Below are 20,201 nucleotides of genomic sequence, written 5' to 3'. Positions count from 1 at the left end.
TACTACCCAGATAGAATCATATCCCGATCGTGTCCTGGGCAATCCTGGTATAAAATCCATGCCAAGTTTATCCCACTTCCATTCGGGTATCGGCATAGGCTGTAATAATCCGGCTGGCTTCGGATGCTCTGCCTTCACTCTCTGACATACATCACATACTGCTACATACTCGGCAATATCCTTTTTCATACCTGTCCACAAGAAATATTCCTTCAAATCCAAATACATCTTGGTGTTTCCGGGGTGAATCGAGTATGGCGAGTCATGAACTTCCTCAAGTATTAACTTCCTGATCTCTGCATTATTGGGCACATATACACGATCCTCAAACCATAAAGTTTCATGCTCATCCTCATGGAACCCCTTGGCTTTTCCTTTGCTCATTTTTTCTGTATCTCAGCAATTTCCTTGCCATCCTTCTGAGCTTCTCGAATCTTTCCCAATAACATGGACTGAACCTCCATTGATGCAACAAAACCTCTTGGAACTATCTCCAAATGAAGTTCCTTAAGATCGTCGACTAACTTCTGTGGTAATCCTCTGCTTACGAGTGTATTGACATAACTTTTGCGGCTCAAAGCGTCTGCTACGACATTGGCCTTTCCTGGAAGATAATGCAGCTTCATATCATAATCCTTTATTAGCTCAAACCATCTCCTTTGCCTGAGATTCAACTCCTTCGGCGTGAAGATATACTTCAAACTCTTGTGATCCGTGTACACACCACAACGGTTTCCGATAAGGAAGTGCCTCCAGGTCTTGAGCGCATGCACTATGGTTGCTAACTCCAAATCATGCATGGCATAATTCAACTCGTGGGGTCAAAACTGACGTGATGCATATGAAACAACTCTCCCATCTTGCATAAGTACACCTCCAGGTCCCAAGCGAGAAGCGTCACAATAAACTTGGAAATCCTTGCGTATATCTGGAAGAATCAGCACTGGGGCTGTAACCAAACGTTTCTTCAACTCCTGAAAACTGGCCTCACATTCCTCGGTCCATTTGAACTTAGTGTCCTTCTTTAAAAACTCTGTCATGGGTTTCGCAATCTTGGAAAAATTCTCAATGAATCTCCTATAATATCCTGCGAGTCCCAGAAAACTGCGGATCTCTCCAACTAAGGTGGGTGCCAACCAATCAGGTATGGATTGTACCTTGGTAGGGTCTATTGCTATACCTTCTCCCGATATAACATTTCCAAGAAATCCAACTTCCTTTAATGAAAACTCACATTTGCTGAACTTGGCATACAGCTGATGTTCCCTGAGCTTCTCGAGAACTAGTCGCAAATGTTCCTTGTGTTCATCTTCATTCTTCGAGTACACTAATATATCATCAATGAACACCACAACAAACTTATCCAAAAACTCCATGAACACCTTGTTCATCATACTCATAAAATAGGCAGGGGCGTTAGTCAATCCAAATGACATGACCATGTACTCATATAGCCCATACCTTGTGGTAAAGGCTGTCTTAGGTATATCCTATTCTTGGATCTTCAACTGGTGGTATCTTGATCGAAGATCGATCTTGGAGAATACTTTAGCTCCATGCAGCTGGTCAAACAGATCATTGATCATCAGTAGTGGGTACTTGTTCTTGATCGTCACCTCATTCAATGCATGATAATCAACAACCATTCTCAAAGATCCATCCTTCTTCTCAACCAAGAGCACTAGGGCTTCCCGCGGTGATGAACGTGGTCGAATGTAACCTTTCTCCAATAACTCCTTAATCTGCTTCTTAATTTCCTCCAGATTGTTTGCGGGCATCCGATACGGTCTCTTCGATATTGGTCCGGTGCCTGGCAACAACTCTATTAAAAACTCTATATCTCGATCTGGCGACATGTCTGGTAATTCCTTTGGAAATACATTCGGGTAATCCCTCACAACAGGCACTTTTTCCTGAACAACTTCTGAGAGGGAGTTCACTTGGGTCCTCCTAGGCGCATGCCTAGATACATACTTGATCCGTTTACCCTTCGGGGTGGTGAGTAAAATTGACTTACTAGCACAGTCGATGTTTCCTCCATACATCGATAGCCAATCCATGCCTAGTATCACATCTAATCCTTGTGACTCCAAAATTATCAGGTCTGAGGGGAAAAACATGCCTACCTATGGTCAATGGCATCTGAAAACATCCTCTGGTTGCCATATATTCCGCTCCTGGCGAGCTTACTAACATAGGGGTCTTAAGAACTTTGGTGGGCAACTTATTCTTATCCACAAATCCCCTTGATATGTATGAATGCTATGCACCAGTATCAAAAAGAACAATAGTAGTAAATGACTTAATCAAAAACTTACCGATAACTGCATCTGGCCCTCTTCAATCTCCTCCACGTTAACATGGTTCACCTGTCCTCTGGTGAAAGGGTTGGGCTTCTTCCCAGAACTCCCATTACCATTTCCATTCTTTTCTTCAGGACACTCGGTGGCGTAGTGTCCAGTCTTCCCTCACTTGAAACAAGTAATGTGACTTAGATACTTCTTGGCAGGTGTAGTGGGGTCGAAACGGTTATGACTGTTGTTTCCTCCATTCCCATTACCATTCTTAGGGCCACTATGGTTATGTGAACTTCCTCCATTGTGAGTGTGGCCCCCATGGTTATGATGGGTATGTCCTCCCGAATTCGGGGTAAAACGTGTTGGGTTTCGTAGTAATTTCAAAAAAATTCCTACGCACACGCAAGATCATGGTGATGCATAGCAACAAGAGGGGGCGAGTGTGATCTACATACCCTTGTAGATCGACAACGGAAGCGTTAACTTGGTTGATGTAGCCGTACGTCTCCACGGCCCGACCGATCAAACACCGAAACTATGGCACCTCCGAGTTCTAGCACACGTTCAGCTCGATGACGATCCCTGGACTCCAATCCAGCAAAGTGTCGGGGAAGAGTTCCGTCAGCACGACGGCGTGGTGACGATCTTGATGTACTACCGTCGTAGGGCTTCGCCTAAGCACTGCTACAATATTATCGAGGACTATGGTGGAAGGGGGCACCGCACACGGCTAAGAATATGATCACGTGGATCAACTTGTGTGTCTAGGGGTGCCCCCTGCCCCCGTATATAAAGGAGCAAGGGGAGGAGGCCGGCCGGCCCTATAGGCGCGCCAAGGAGGAGTCCTCCTCCTAGTAGGAGTAGGACTCCTACTAGGAGGGGGAAAGAAGTGGGGGGGAGAGGGAAAGGGGGGGCGCCGCCCCCCTCTCCTAGTCCAATTCGGACCAGGGGGGAGGAGGCGCGCGGCCCACCTTTGGCTGCCCCTCTCTCTCTCCACTAAGGCCCATATGGCCCATTACTTCTCCCGGGGGGGTTCCGGTAACCCTCTGGCTCACCGGTTTTCTCCAAAATCACCTGGAACACTTCTGGTGTCCGAATATAGCCGTCCAATATATCAATCTTTATGTCTCGACCATTTTGAGACTCCTCGTCATGTCCGTGATCACATCCGGGACTCCGAACTAACTTCGGTACATCAAAACTCATAAACTCATAATATAACTGTCATCGAAACCTTAAGCGTGCGGACCCTACGGGTTCGAGAACAATGTAGACATGACCGAGACACGTCTTCGGTCAATAACCAATAGCGGAACCTGGATGTTCATATTGGCTCCTACATATTCTACGAAGATCTTTATCGGTCAGACCGCATAACAACATACGTTGTTCCCTTTGTCATCGGTATGTTACTTGCCCGAGATTCGATCGTCGGTATCTCAATACCTAGTTCAATCTCGTTACCGGAAAGTCTCTTTACTCGTTCCGTAATACATCATCTCACAACTAACTCATTAGTTGCAATGCTTGCAAGGCTTATGTGATGTGCATTACCGAGAGGGCCCAAAGATACCTCTCCGACAATCGGAGTGACAAATCCTAATCTCGAAATACGCCAACCCAACATGTACCTTTGGAGACACCTGTAGAGCACCTTTATAATCACCCAGTTACGTTGTGACGTTTGGTAGCACACAAAGTGTTCCTCTGGCAAACGGGGGTTGCATAATCTCATAGTCATAGGAACATGTATAAGTCATGAAGAAAGCAATAGCAACATACTAAACGATCGGGTGCTAAGCTAATGGAATGGGTCATGTCAATCAGATCATTCACCTAATGATGTGATCCCGTTAATCAAATAACAATTCTTTGTCCATGGTTAGGAAACATAACCATCTTTGATTAACGAGCTAGTCAAGTAGAGGCATACTAGTGACACTCTGTTTGTCTATGTATTCACACATGTATTATGTTTCCGGTTAATACAATTCTAGCATGAATAATAAAAATTTATCATGATATAAGGAAATAAATAATAACTTTATGATTGCCTCTAGGGCATATTTCCTTCAGTCTCCCACTTGCACTAGAGTCAATAATATAGATCACATCACCATGTGATTAACATCGATAGTTCACATCATCATGTGATTAACACCCATAGTTCACATCGCCATGTGACCAACACCCAAAGGGTTTACTAGATTCAGTAATCTAGTTCACATCGCTATGTGATTAACACCCAAAGAGTACTAAGGTGTGATCATGTTTTGCTTGTGAGAGAATTTTAGTCAACGGGTCTGCCATATTCAGATCCGTATGTATTTTGCAAATATCTATGTCAACAATGCTCTGCACGGAGCTACTCTAGCTAATTGCTCCCACTTTCAATATGTATCCAGATTGAGACTTAAAGTTATCTAGATCAGTGTCAAAACTTGCATCGTTGTAACTCTTTACGACGAACCTTTTGTCACCTCCATAATCGAGAAACATATCCTTATTCCACTAACGATAATTTTGACCGCTGTCCAGTGATCTACTCTTAGATCACTATTGTACGCCCTTGCTTAACACTGTGTAGGGTATACAATAGACCTGGTACACAGCATGGCATACTTTATAGAACCTATGGCTGAGGCATAGGGAATGACTTTCATTCTCTTTCTATCTTCTGCCATGGTCGGGCTTTGAGTCTTACTCAATTTCACACCTTGTAACACAGCCAAGAACTCTTTCTTTGATCGTTCCAATTTTTGAACTACTTCAAAATATTGTCAAGGTATGTACTCATTGAAAAAACTTATCAAGCGTCTTGATCTATTTCTATAGATCTTGATGCTCAATATGTAAGCAGCTTTACCGAGGACTTTTTTTTGAAAAACTTCTTTCAAAACACTCCTTTATGCTTTGCAGAATAATTCTATATTATTTCCGATCAACAATATGTCATTCACATATATTTATCAGAAATGTTGTATGCTCCCACTCACTTTCTTGTAAATACAGGCTTCACCGTAAGTCTGTATAAATCTATATGCTTTGATCATACTATCAAAGCGTTTATTCCAACTCCGAGATGCTTGCACCAGTCCATAGATGGATCGCTGGAGCTTGCTTATTTTGTTAGCACCTTTAGGATTGACAAAACCTTCTGGTTGCATCATATACAACTCTTTCTTTAAGAAATCCATTAAGGATTGCAGTTTTGTTATCCATTTGCCAGATTTCATAAAATGCGGCAATTGCTAACATGATTTGGACAGACTTTTAAGCATCGATACGAGTGAGAAAATCTCATCGTAGTCAACACCTTGAACTTTGTCGAAAAACCTTTTGCGACAATTCTAGCTTTGTAGATAGTAACACTACTATCAGCGTCCGTCTTCCTCTTGAAGATCCATTTATTTTCTATGGCTTGCCGATCATCGGGCAAGTCAACCAAAGTCCATACTTTGTGCTCATACATGGATCCCATCTCAGATTTCATGGCCTCAAGCCATTTTGCGGAATCTGGGCTCACCATCGCTTCTTCATAGTTCGCAAGTTCGTCATGGTCTAGTAACATGACTTCCAGAACAGGATTGCCGTACCACTCTGGTGCGGATCTCACTCTGGTTTACCTACGAGATTCGGTAGTAACTTGATCTGAAGTTACATGATCATCATCATTAGCTTCCTCACTAATTGGTGTAGTAGTCACAAGAACAGATTTCTATGATGAACTACTTTCCAATAAGGGAGATGGTACAATTACCTTATCAAGTTTTCTACTTTCCTCCCACTCACTTCTTTCGAGAGAAACTCCTTCTCTCGAAAGGATCCACTCTTAGCAACGAATGTCTTGCCTTCGGATCTGTGATAGAAGGTGTACCCAATAGTCTCCTTTGGGTATCCTATGAAGACATATTTCTCCGATTTGGGTTTGAGCTTATCAGGATGAAACTTTTCATATAAGCATCACAATCCCAAACTTTAAGAAACGACAACTTTGGTTTCTTGCCAAACCACAGTTCAGATTGTGTCGTCTCAACGGACTTAGATGGTGCCCTTTTAAACGCGAATGCAGCTGTCTTTAATGCATAACCCCAAAACGATAGTGGTAGATCGGCAAGAGACATCATAGGTCGCACCATATCTAATAAAGTACGGTTATGACGTTCGGACACACCATTATGCTGTGGTGTTCCAGGTGGCGTGAGTAGTGAAACTATTTCACATTGTTTTAACTGAAGACCAAACTTATAACTCAAATACTCTTCTCCACGATCAGATCGTAGAAACTTTATTTTCTTGTTACGATGATTTTCCACTTCACTCTGAAATTCTTTGAACTTTTCAAATGTTTCAGACTTATGTTTCATCAAGTAGATATACTCATATCTGCTCAAATCATCTGTGAAGATCAGAAAATAATGATACCTATTGCGAGTCTCAATATTCATCGGACCATATACATCAGTATGTATGATTTCCAACAAATTTGTTGCTCGCTCCATTGTTTCGAAGAATGGAGTCTTAGTCATCTTGCCCATGAGGCATGGTTCGCAAGCATCAAGTGATTCATAATCAAGTGATTCCAAAAGCCCATCAGCATGGAGTTTCTTCATGCACTTTACACCAATATGACCTAAACAGCAGTGCCACAAATAAGTTGCACTATCATTATTAACTTTGCATCTTTTGGTTTCAATATTATGATTATGTGTATTACTATGATCGAGATCCAACGAACTATTTTCATTGGGTGTGTAACCATATAAGGTTTTATATTCATGTAAACAGAACAACAATTTATTCTCTTACTTAAATGAATAACCGTATTACAATAAACATGATCAAATCATATTCATGCTCAACGCAAACACCAAATAACACTTATTTAGGTTCAACACTAATCCCAAAAGTATAGGGAGTGTGCGATGATGATCATATCAATCTTGGAACCACTTCCAACACACATCGTCACTTCACCCTTAACTAGTCTCTGTTTATTCTGCAACTCCCGTTTCGAGTTACTAATCTTAGCAACTGAACTAGTATCAAATACTGAGGGGTTGCTATAAACACTAGTAAAGTACACATCAATAACATGTATATCAAATATACTTATGTTCACTTTGCCATCCTTCTTATCTGCCAATCACTTGGGGTAGTTCCCCTTCCAGTGACCAGTCCCTTTGCAGTAGAAACACTTAGTCTTAGGCTTAGGACCAGACTTGGGCTTCTTCACTTGTGCAGCAACTTGCTTGTTGTTCTTCTTGAAGTTCCCCTTCTTCCCTCTGCCCTTTTCTTGAAACTAGTGGTCTTGTCTACCATCAACACTTGATGTTTTTCTCGATTTCTACCTTCGTCAATTTCCGCATTACGAAGAGCTTGGGAATCGTTTCCGTTATCCCTTGCATATCATAGTTCATCACGAAGTTCTATTAACTTGGTGATGGTGACTAGAGAATTCTGTCAATCACTATCTTATCTGGAAGATTAACTCCCACTTGATTCAAGCGATTGTAGTACTCAGAAAATCTGAGCACATGCTCACTAGTTGAGCGATTCTCCTCCATCTTTTAGCTATAGAACTTGTTGGAGACTTCATATCTCTCAACTCGGGTATTTGCTTGAAATATTAACTTCAACTCCTGGAACATCTCATATGCTCCATGACGTTCAAAACGTCTTTGAAGTCCCGATTCTAAGCCATTAAGCATGGTGCACTAAACTATCAAGTAGTCATCATATTGAGCTAGCCAAACGTTCATAACGTCTACATATGCTCCTGCAATAGGTCCGTCATCTAGCGGTGCATCAAGGACATAATTCTTCTGTGCAGCAATGAGGATAAACCTCAGATCATGGATCCAATCCGCATCATTGCTACTAACATCTTTCAACACAATTTTCTCTAGGAACATATCAAAATAAACACAGGGAAGCAACAATGCGAGCTATTGATCTACAACATAATTTGCAAAATACTACCAGGACTAAGTTCATGATAAATTTAAGTTCATTTAATCATATTACATAAGAACTCCCACTTAGATAGACATCCCTCTAATCCTCTAAGTGATTACGTGATCCAAATCAACTAAACCATAACCGATCATCACGTGAAATGGAGTAGTTTTCAATGGTGAACATCGTTATGTTGATCATATCTACTATATGATTCACGCTCGATCTTTCGATCTCAGTGTTCCGAGGCCATATCTGCATATGCTAGGCTCGTCAAGTTTAACCTGAGTATTCTGCATGTACAAAACTAGCTTGCACCCGTTGTAGATGGACGTAGAGCTTATCACACCCGATCATCACGTGGTGTCTGGGCACGACGAACTTTGGCAACGGTGCATACTCAGGGAGAACACTTTTATCTTGAAATTTAGTGAGAGATCATATTATAATGCTACCGTCAATCAAAGCAAAATAAGATGCATAAAATATAAACATCACATGCAATCAATATAAGTGATATGATATGGCCATGATCATCTTGTGCTTGTGATCTCCATCCTTGAAGCACCATCGTGATCACCATCGTCACCGGCGCGACACCTTGATCTCCATCGTAGCATCGTTGTCGTCTCGCCAATCTTATGCTTCTACGACTATCGCTACCGCTTAGTGATAAAGTAAAGCATTATAGGGCGATTGCATTGCATACAATAAAGCGACAACCATATGGCTCCTGCCAGTTGCCGATAACTCGGTTACAAAACATGATCATCTCATACAATAAAATTTAGCATCATGTCTTGACCATATCACATCACAACATGCCCTGCAAAAACAAGTTAGACGTCCTCTACTTTGTTGTTGCAAGTTTTACGTGGCTGCTATGGGCTTAAGCAAGAACCAATCTTACCTATGCATCAAAACCACAATGATAGTTTGTCAAGTTGGTGCTGTTTTAACCTTCGCAAGGACTGGGCGTAGCCACACTCGGTTCAACTAAAGTTGGAGAAACTGTCACCCGCAAGCCACCTATGTGCAAAGCACGTCGGGAGAACCGGTCTCGCGTAAGCGTACACGTAATGTCGGTCCGGGCCGCTTCGTCCAACAATACCGCCGAACCAAAGTATGACATGTTGGTAAGCAGTATGACTTATATCGCCCACAACTCACTTGTGTTCTACTCGTGCATATAACATCAACACATAAAACCTAGGCTCGGATGCCACTGTTGGGTTCCGTAGTAATTTCAAAAAAATTCCTACGCACACGCAAGTTCATGGTGATGCATAGCAACGAGAGGGGGAGAGTGTGATCTACGTACCCTTGTAGATCGACAACGGAAGCGTTAACTTGGTTGATGTAGTCGTACGTCTCCACGGCCCGACCGATCAAGCACCGAAACTACGGCACCTCCGAGTTCTAGCACACGTTCAGCTCGATGACGATCCCCGGACTCCAATCCAGCAAAGTGTTGGGGAAGAGTTCCGTCAGCACAACGGCATGGTGATGATCTTGATGTACTACCGTCGCAGGGCTTTGCCTAAGCACTGCTACAATATTATCGAGGACTATGGTGGAAGGGGGCACCACACATAGCTAAGAATATGATCATGTGGATCAACTTGTGTGTCTAGGGGTGCCCCCTGCCCCCGTATATAAAGGAGCAAGGGGAGGAGGCCGGCCGGCCCTATAGGCGCGCCAAGGAGGATTCCTCCTCCTAGTAGGAGTAGGACTCCTACTAGGAGGGGGAAAGAAGTGGGGAGGGAGAGGGAAAGGGGGGGGGGGGCGCCGCCCCCCTCTCCTAGTCCAATTCGGACCAGGGGGGAGGAGGCGCGCGGCCCACCTTTGGCTGCCCCTCTCTCTCCACTAAGGCCCATATGGCCCATTACTTCTCCCGGGGGGTTCCGGTAACCCTCCGGCTCTCCGGTTTTCTCCGAAATCACCCGGAACACTTCCGGTGTCCGAATATAGCCGTCCAATATATCAATCTTTATGTCTCGACCATTTTGAGACTCCTCGTCATGTCCGTGATCACATCCGGGACTCCGAACTAACTTCGTTACATCAAAACTCATAAACTCATAATATAACTGTCATTGAAACCTTAAGCGTGCGGACCCTACGGGTTCGAGAACAATGTAGACATGACCGAGACACGTCTCCGGTCAATAACCAATAGCGGAACCTGGATGTTCATATTGGCTCCTACATATTCTACGAAGATCTTTATCGGTCAGACCGCATAACAACATACGTTGTTCCCTTTGTCATCGGTATGTTACTTGCCCGAGATTCGATCGTCGGTATCTCAATACCTAGTTCAATCTCGTTACCGGCAAGTCTCTTTACTCGTTCCGTAATACATCATCTCACAACTAACTCATTAGTTGCAATGCTTGCAAGGCTTATGTGATGTGCATTACCGAGAGGGCCCAGAGATACCTCTCCGACAATCAGAGTGACAAATCCTAATCTCGAAATACGCCAACCCAACATGTACCTTTGGAGACACCTGTAGAGCACCTTTATAATCACCCAGTTACGTTGTGACGTTTGGTAGCACACAAAGTGTTCCTCTGGCAAACGGGAGTTGCATAATCTCGTAGTCATAGGAACATGTATAAGTCATGAAGAAAGCAATAGCAACATACTAAACGATCGGGTGCTAAGCTAATGGAATGGGTCATGTCAATCAGATCATTCACCTAATGATGTGATCCCGTTAATCAAATAACAATTCTTTGTCCATGGTTAGGAAACATAACCATCTTTGATTAACGAGCTAGTCAAGTAGAGGCATACTAGTGACACTCTGTTTGTCTATGTATTCACACATGTATTATGTTTCCGGTTAATACAATTCTAGCATGAATAATAAACATTTATCATGATATAAGGAAATAAATAATAACTTTATTATTGCCTCTAGGGCATATTTCCTTCAAAACGAGGCTTCTACTAAGCTCCAGAATTGTACTTCCCCTGTCCATACTTCCTTTTGCGGCTCTCTATCTATTGTTGCTTGCCTTCTATCATAAGAGCCATGTCTACCAACTCCTGGTAGTTAGTGAATGTTGCAACCATCAACTGCATACTCAGCTCATCATTCAGTCCTTCCATAAACTTCTCCTGTTTTGCGGCATCTATGGCCACATCATCTAGGGCATAACGAGCTAACTTACTGAACTAATCCACGTACTGCCCCACAGTACGATTTCCCTGGCGTAAGTTGTGAAACTCACACTTCTTCATTCTCATAGCTCCGGTTGCGACATGGGCTGTGTGGAAAGCTTGTTGAAACTGATCCCAAGTGACATTTGCTATAGGGAAAGTGGCAGTGTAATTCTCCCACCATGAGGTTACGGGTCCATCCATTTGGTGTGCGGCAAAACGCACTTTCTTAGCATCTGTGCAACCTGCGATGGTCAGCTCCCTTCCAATCCTCCAGAGCCCGTCATCAGCAACAATCGGCTCGGTGCTACTGGAAAACACCGGCGGATTCAACCTCAGAAAACGGGCTAAGTTGTCAACTGCTGGAGGTGGTGGCGGTGGATTGTTGTTGTTGTTGTTGTTGCCTTGGTTCTGGACTAGCAACTGCATCAAGGCATTCTGCTGTTGGATCAACTGAGTGAGCTCCGGTGGGAAGACATATCCAGGGTCACGTCTCGGAGGCATCTGATAGGTTTAGAGGGGGTGAGAATAGAATAGAGTGAGGTCTAAAGAGAGATCACTACCCATATGCACATGAGACAAACACATTCATTTCACACCTCTCACTTTCAAACAAGGGTATACAATCGATCTAATCTACCGTTACAAAATACCCGAACTACTACTATATACATGGGGGAATACTACTGATAATATGGTGGTCGAGTTGAAATTTTGATCGGAGGGAGACTCCATGATATCTGCTCCAGCTTCATCTTCATAATCGTCATCACTATCGGGGTCGGAGTCGGTGTCGTCGATGATGATGTAGTCTTCGGGGTGGTTGTCCTCCTCGGGTGTGGGATCTCCCATGAATATTCCTAGCTTCTTCTTCAGGTCTTCATTCTTCTCCAGTAGTACTGCAATTTCCTCTTCATATCCATCGCGTGTAGACTTGAGTTCCTCTTCTAGCTCAATGCTCCTGGTCATCACCTTCTTCATGTCCATCATGCTGGCACGCATCTGGTTCTCCTGACGACGAATGTGCTAATTTAACTTCTGGATGTAGGCTACAATGGACTTGTCCTTCCTGGTGCAAATCATCTCCCATTGTTCATCTCGGCGTCCACATATCTGGTAGATGGTGTCCTTAAGATCCTTGTAGTATACTTCGCTGATGTGTCCCACGGCGATGTGGGCTGCCATGCTCTTACCTAGACTCTGGGTTGGTGCATCAAAGGAAAACTCTATGGGATCAGTAACTGGTGTGAACGTCCTCCCTAGAACATGTACACGAATCGTCCAGCGCTCTTCTTCAGGTAGAGTGGCGGTCTAGGTCCCCGTGAAGCCTGGTATTCTGATGCTCAGGTACTTAGTGGCCTCCTACAAGTGTCGTCCGAAAGGGGTGTCATCATCCGGTTGAGAAAACATGTTCCTTGGGTCCGCCATCTATAGAGTGGAAAGTGGAGAAAATTCAGAAATGAAAAGAGAAGAGTGTCCTATGGCTCATCTTAGTGGTCGCGTCCTATAGTCAGCGTGGGCTCTGATACCATCTTGTAGCGATCCGACCTCAGACGGTCAAATCTTTGTGTATAAGTGTCATCCCTAGATCGGTAATGCTGACACAAACAGTACTCGAGGATTTATAACAGAGTGCAATCACACACTTAGTACATATGGCCGAAGGCTATCTAAATAAGATAACTGCGGAAGCTTTGAAGGAAAATGAGTCCATCAACTCCAACAGCATAGCTGAGTGCATGACAATGACCTAGTGCACCTTACTCTTTGTCTGAAAACTCTGCAACATAATACGTTGCAACCTGTGTAGGTCAGCACATGGAATATGCTGGCAAGATAACACTATAGAGCAATGAACAAGTAACAACTATCACTACATGCATATATGGCTGGTGGAAGCTCTATGGTTAATGTTTTGCATAAGGCTAGTTTTTCCCTACAACAAAGGAATATATTTTATTTAACTACAGGTTTGTTGAAAACATTGAGAAGGGTCCTCCAACTCAATCCCAAAATAATAATTTAACAACCCAACAAATTAAGTAAGTAAAGTGATGAGATCAAATCAAGAATTCAAGTAACAGATACTCAAGATGTCCATAACCGGGGACACGGCTAACCATGATTACTTTATACACTCTGTAGAGGTTTGCGCACTTTTCCCCACAAGACGCGATCTCCTTCATTGTATTTCTCGCACTACATGATGTTTGAGAAACGGATGACCGAGACACAGTCTTTCCGAAGAGGTCCCGTTAACCGATAGATAGGCCGGTACACCTACAATCCCCTACATCTGCTAGCCCATCATGGAAAGGATTCCCACAACTTACTCAGCTATGCCGTTGGAGTTGATGGACTCATTTACCTTTGAAGCTTCTGCAGTTATCTTATTTAGATGGCCTTCAGCCATATTATTGTAATAAGTACTCTCTTTGAGATATTCGATGTACTAAGTGTGCGACTGCACTTTGTTATAAATCCTTGAGTACTGTGTGTGTCAGCATTACCGATCCAGGGATGACACTTATACACAAAGATTTGACCGTCTGAGGTCGGATCGCTACACCTTCACTGATGATTTGAGCAGATATGGGTATATCTACTTGATGAAACATAAGTCTGAAACATTTGAAAAGTTCAAAGAATTTCAGAGTGAAGTGGAAAATCATCATAACAAGAAAATTAAGTTTCTACGATCTGATCATGGAGGTGAATATTTGAGTTATGAGTTTGATCTTCATTTGAAACAATGCGGAATAGTTTCGCAACTCACGCCACCTGGAACACCATAGCGTAATGGTGTGTCCGAACATCGTAACCGCACTTTATTAGATATGGTGCGGTCTATGATGTCTCTTACTGATTTATCGCTATCGTTTTGGGGTTATGCTTTAGAGACGGCTGCATTCATGTTAAATAGGGCACCATCGAAATCCGTTGAGATGACACCTTATGAATTGTGGTTTGGCAAGAAACCCAAGTTGTCGTTTCTTAAAGTTTGGGGCTGCGATGCTTATGTGAAAAAGCTTCAACCTGATAAGCTCAAACCCAAATCGGAGAAATGTGTCTTCATAGGATACCCAAAGGACTGTTGGGTACACCTTCTATCACAGATCCAAAGGGAAGATATTCGTTGCTAAGAATGGATCCTTTCTAGAGAAGGAGTTTCTCTCGAAAAAAGTCAGTGGGAGGAAAGTATAACTTGATGAGGTAATTGTACCTACTCCCTTATTGGAAAGTAGTTCATCACAGAAATCAGTTCCAGTGATTCCTACACCAGTAAGTGAGGAAGCTAATGATGCTGATCATTAAACTTCTGATCAAGTTACTACCGAATCTCGTAGGTCAACCAGAGTAAGATCCGCACCAGAGTGGTACGGTAATCCTACTCTGGAAGTCATGTTACTTGACCATGATGAACCTACGAACTATGAGGAAGCGATGATGAGCCCAGATTCCGCAAAATGGCTTGAGGCCATGAATTTTGAGATGGGATCCATGTATGAGAACAAAGTGTGGACTTTGGTTGACTTGCCCGATGATCGGCAAGCCATAGAAAATAAATGGATCTTCAAGATGAAGACTGACGCTGACGGTAATGTTACTGTCTACAAAGCTCGACTTGTTGCAAAAGGTTTTCGACAAGTTCAAGGAGTTGACTACGATGAGACCTTCTCACCTGTAGCGATGCTCAAGTCCGTCACAATGATGTTAGCAATTGCCGCATTTTATGATTATGAAATTTGGCAAATGGATGTCAAAACTGCATTCCTTAATGGACATCTTAAAGAAGAGTTGTATCTGATGCAACCAGAAGGTTTTGTCGATCCAAAAGGTGCTAACAAAGTGTGCAAGCTCCAGCGATCCATTTATGGACTGGTGCAAGCCTCTCGGAGTTGGAATATATGCTTTGATAGTGTGATCAAAGCATATGGTTTTGTACAGACTTTTGGAGAAGCCTATATTTACAAGAAAGTGAGTGGGAGCTCTGTAGCATTTCTGATATTATATGTGGATGACATATTGTTGATCGGAAATGATACTGAATTTCTGAATAGCATAAAAGGATACTTGAATAAGAAGAGAAAATGAAAGTCATTCCCTATGCTTCAACCATAGGTTCTATCATGTATGCAATGCTGTGTACCAGACCTGATGTGTGCCTTGCTATTAGTTTAGTAGGGAGGTACCAAAGTAACCCAGGGGTAGATCACTGGAAAGCGGTCAAGAACATCCTGAAATACCTGAAAAGGACTAAGGATATGTTTCTCGTTTATGGAGGTGACAAAGAGCTCGTCGTAAACGGTTACGTCGATGCAAGCTTTGACACTGATCCGGATGACTCTAAGTCACAAACCGGATATGTATTTTTATGGAATGGTGGAGCTGTCAGTTTGTGCAGTTCCAAGCAGAGCGTCGTGGTGGGATCTACATGTGAAGCGGAGTACATAGCTGCTTCGGAAGCAGCAAATGAAGGAGTCTGGATGAAGGAGTTCATATCCGATCTAGGTGTCATACCTAGTGCATCGGGTCCAATGAAAATCTTTTGTGACAATACTGGTGCAATTGCCTTGGCAAAGGAATTCATATTTCACAAGAGAACCAAGCACATCAAGAGACACTTCAATTCCATCCGCGACCAAGTCAAGGAGGGAGACATAGAGATTTGCAAGATACATACGGATCTGAATGTTGCAGACCCATTGACTAAGCCTCTCTCACGAGCAAAACATGATCAGCACCAAGACTCCATGGGTGTTAGAATCATTACAATGTAATCTAGATTATTGACTCTAGTGCAAGTGGGAGACTGAAGGAAATATGCCCTAGAGGAAATGATAAAGTTGTTATTTATATTTCCTTATATCATGATAAATGTTTATTATTCATGCTAGAATTGTATTATCCGGAAACTTAGTACATGTGTGAATACATAGACAAAATGAGTGTCACTAGTATGTCTCTACTTGACTAGCTCATTAATCAAAGATGGTTACGTTTCCTAGCCATGGACATGAGTTGTCATTTTATTAATGGGATCACATCATTAGAGAATGATGTGATTGACTTGACCCATCCGTTAGCTTAGCACGATGATTGTTTAGTTTGTTGCTATTGCTTTCTTAATAACTTGACGAATACTTAGTGTGCTATCAAACATCACAACGTAACTGGGTGATTATAAAGATGCTCTACAGGTATCTTCGATGGTGTTTGTTGAGTTGGCATAGATCGACATTAGGATTTGTCACTCTGATTGTCGGAGAGGTATCTTGGACCCTCTCGCTAATGCACATCACTATAAGCCACGCAAGAAATGTGACTAATGAGTTAGTTATGGGATAATGCATTACGGAACGAGTAAAGAGACTTGCCCGTAACGAGATTGAACTAGGTATTGAGATACCAACGATCGAATATCGGGCAAGTAACATACCGATGACAAAAGGAACAACGTAGGTTGCTATGCGGTTTGACTGATAAAGATCTTCGTAAAATATGTAGGAGCCAATATGAGCATCCAGGTTCCGTTATTGGTTATTGGCCGGAGATGAGTCTCGGTCATGTCTACATAGTTCTCGAACCCTTAGGGTCCGCACGCTTAACGTTTGATGACGATCGGTATTATGAGTTTATGTATTTTGATATACCGAAGGTTGTTCAGAGTCCCGGATGTGATCATGGACATGACGAGGAGTCTCGAAATGGTTGAGACATAAAGATCGATATATTGGAAGACTATGTTTGGACATCGGAATGGTTCTGGGTGAGTTCGGGCATTTACCGGAGTACCGGGGGGTTACCGGAACCCCTCGGGGAGTGTATGGGCCTTATTGGGCCTTAGTGGGAGAGAGGAGGAGGCGGCTAAGGTGGAGGGCGCGCCCCACCAAGCTCAATCCTAATTGGGTGGGGGGCTGCCCCCCTTTCCTTCCCTCTCTCTCCCCCTTCCTTCCTCTCCTACTCCAACTAGGGAAGGGGAAATCCTACTCCTACCGAGAGTAGGACTCCCCCCTTGGGCGCGCCATGAGAGGGTCGGCCCTTCCCCTCCTCCACTCCTTTATATACGGGGGAAGGGGGCACCCCATAGACACACAAGTTGATTGTTTAGCCGTGTGCGGTGCCCCCTCCATAGATTTCCACCTCGATCATATCGTTGTAGTGCTTAGGTGAAGCCCTGCATCGGTAACTTCATGCTACCTCTTGAGCACTGCGTTGGTTTTCCCCGAAGAGGAAGGGATGATGCAGCAAAGTAGCGTAAGTATTTCCCTCGGTTTTTTAGAACCAAGGTATCAATCCAGTAGGAGGCTACGCGTGAGTCCCTCACACCTGCACAAAACAAATAAATCCTCGCAACCAATGCAAATAGGGGTTGTCAATCCCTATAGGGCCACTTACGAGAGTGAGATCTGATAGATATGATAAGATAATATTTTTGGTATTTTTATGATAAAAGATGCAAAGTAAAATAAAAGTAAAGTAAATAGCAAAGGAAATAACTAAGTAGTAGGAGATCAATATGATAAAGATAGACCCGGGGGCCATAGGTTTCACTAGTGGCTTCTCTCGAGGGCATAAGTATTCTACGGTGGGTGAACAAATTACTGTTGAGCAATTGACAGAATTGAGCATAGTTATGAGAATATCTAGGTATGATCATGTATATAGACATCACGTCCGAGACAAGTAGACCAACTCATGCCTGCATCTACTACTATTACTCCACTCATCGACCGCTATCCAACATGCATCTAGAGTATTAAGTTAAAAATAGAGTAACGCCTTAAGCAAGATGACATGATGTAGAGGGATAGACTCATGCAATGTGAAGAAAACCCCATCTTGTTATCTTCAATGGCAACAATACAATACGTGCCTTGCTGCCCTTACTGTCACCGGGAAAGGACACCGCAAGATTGAACCCAAAGCTAAGCACTTCTCCCATTGCAAGAAAGATCAATCTAGTAGGCCAAACCAAACTGATAATTCAAAGAGACTTGCAAATATAACCAATCATACATAAAAGAATTCAGAGAAGATTCAAATATTATTCATAGATAGACTTGATCATAAACCCACAATTCATCGATCTCAACAAACACACCACAAAAAGAAGATTACATCGAATAGATCTCCACAAGAGAGGGGGAGAACATTGTATTGAGATCCAAAAAGATAGAATAAGCCATCTAGCTACTAACTATGGACCCGTAGGTCTGAGGTGAACTACTCACACTTCATCGGAGGGGCTATGGTGTTGATGTAGAAGCCCTCCGTGATCGATGCCCCCTCCGGTGGAGCTCCGGAACAGGCCCCAAGATGGGATCTCGTGGATACAAAAATTTACAGCGGTGGAATTAGGGTTTTGGCTCCGTATCTGATCATTCGGGGGTACGTAGGTATATATAGGAGGAAGGAGTACGTCGGTGGAGCAACAGGGGGCCCACGAGGGTGGAGGGCACGCCTGGTGGGGGTGGGCGCGCCCCCCTACCTCGTGGCCTCCTATTTCCTTTCTTGACGTAGGGTCCAAGTCTCCCTGGTCTTATTCGTTCAGAAAATCACATTCCCGAAGGTTTCATTCCGTTTGGACTCCGTTTGATATTCCTTCCCTTCGAAACCCTAAAACAGGCAAAAAATAGCAATTCTGGGTTGGGCCTCCGGTTAATAAGTTAGTCCCAAAAATAATATAAAAGTGGATAATAAAGCCCAATAATGTCCAAAACAGTATATAATATAGCATGGAGCAATAAAGAATTATATATACATTGGAGACGTATCAAGCATCCCCAAGCTTAATTCCTGCTCGTCCTCGAGTAGGTAAATGATAAAAATAGAAATTTTGATGCGGAGTGCTACTTGGCATAATTTTAATGTAATTCTTCTTAATTGTGGTATGAATATTCAGATCTGAATGATTCAAGACAAAAGTTCATATGGACATAAAAATAATAATACTTCAAGCATACTAACTAAGCAATTATGTCTTCTCAAAATAACATGGCCAAAGAAAGTTCATCCCTACAAAATCATATAGTTTAGTCATGTTTCATCTTCGTCACACAAGAATGCTCTCATCATGCGCAACCCCGATGACAAGCCGAGCAATTGTTTCATACTTTAGTAATCTCAAACATATAAACTTTCACGCAATATATGAGCGTAAGCCATGGACATAGCACTATGGGTAGAATAGAATATAATAAGGGGGGTTATGTGGAGAAGACAAAAAAGGAGAAAGTCTCACATCAACGAGGCTAATCAATGGGCTATGGAGATGCCCACCGATTGATGTTAATGCAAGGAGTAGGGATTGCCATGCAACGGATGCACTAGAGCTATAAATGTATGAAAGCTCAACAAAAGAAACTAGTGGGTGCGCATCCAACTTTCTTGCTCACGAAGACATAGGGCACTTGAGGAGGCCCATTGTTGGAATATACAAGCCAAGTTCTATAATGAAAAATTCTCACTAGTATATGAAAGTGCCAAAACGAGAGACTCTCTAACATGAAGATTAAGGTGCTACTTTGAAGCAGAAGTGTGGCAAAGGATAGTAACATTGTCCCTTCTCTCTTTTTCTCTCATTTTTATGGACTTTTTCTTCTTTTTTATGGCCTTTCTCTTTTTTTGGGACTTTTTTATGGCCTTTCTCTTTCTTTTTTTATTTATTCCTCACTTGGGACAATGATCTAGAAAATGATGATCATCACACTTCTATTTATTTACAACTCAATGATTACAACTCGATACTAGAACGAAAGATGACTCTATATG

The sequence above is a fragment of the Triticum urartu genome, chromosome 6A, assembly GCF_056163025.1.
Source record: "Triticum urartu cultivar PI428250 chromosome 6A, HENAU_Tu73, whole genome shotgun sequence".
Lineage (NCBI taxonomy): Eukaryota > Viridiplantae > Streptophyta > Magnoliopsida > Poales > Poaceae > Triticum > Triticum urartu.
The sequence above is the reverse complement of the archived record's forward strand: the minus strand, read 5'-3'. Positions refer to the sequence as shown.